Source organism: Camelus dromedarius, chromosome 5 (assembly GCF_036321535.1).
Source record: "Camelus dromedarius isolate mCamDro1 chromosome 5, mCamDro1.pat, whole genome shotgun sequence".
Taxonomy (NCBI): domain Eukaryota; kingdom Metazoa; phylum Chordata; class Mammalia; order Artiodactyla; family Camelidae; genus Camelus; species Camelus dromedarius.
Genome location: NC_087440.1, coordinates 61,060,294 through 61,061,009, shown reverse-complemented (window position 1 = coordinate 61,061,009; position 716 = coordinate 61,060,294). Strand labels below are relative to the sequence as shown.

The 716-nt window shown below is 34.9% G+C and overlaps 1 non-coding gene across 1 annotated transcript; it reads left to right on the top strand.

The window, feature by feature from the left end:
* The first annotated feature begins 297 nt into the window (after positions 1 to 297).
* Positions 298 to 371, top strand: TRNAT-UGU (transfer RNA threonine (anticodon UGU)). Its single transcript has one exon. It is a non-coding gene; the product is annotated as a tRNA-Thr (tRNA).
* Positions 372 to 716: the final 345 nt, after the last annotated feature.

Genomic DNA, 716 nt, shown 5'->3' with positions numbered 1-716 from the left:
TTTGGTCTGTAGATTCATCTCTCGTTAGGCAGTGACCACCAATCTGAGCAGCTTTAGGTGTAATGACAAAACTGATGTGCCAAGTGGAGGACCACACATGAGGACAGTAACCTCTCCAAGAACCAGGTTTGTTTTTGGAGTCTTTAATCTCACAGCATATGAGCATGGCCACACTATTTCAGTTCGAATTTGAGAATTAATTTGTTATTGTGTAATATTTGAACTTACTTCTTTCTACAAAAATAATACAGAATAAATAGATAAATAAAATACACATAATAAAAACGGCTTAGGGTTGGGGGTGTATAGCTCAGTGGTAGAGTGCGTGCTTTGTGTGCACGAGGTCCTGGGCTCAATCCCCAGTGCCTCCATTGAGGGATAAGTAAAAATAAATAAATTTTAAAAGTAGCTTTAATCCTGCTACTGAGCAGTAAACACTATTTAAATTTTTATATACATCTTTCCCAAAAGGGGGATGTACAAAATACATGCACTGCTATGTTTATAAAAATGGGATTTTACTGTTTATATTTCTGTAGTCTGTTCACGTACAATATTTATGGAATTTATTTCCATTTCTCTAAATGGTCTTTTGCTATGTCTTTAATGACTAACAGCATCCTGCTGTATGAACAAAGCATATACCTCCTAAAGTGTAAGGCAATTAAATGTAGTTCTTGTTACTATAAGCAATATTGGAATGAATTATTTTCACT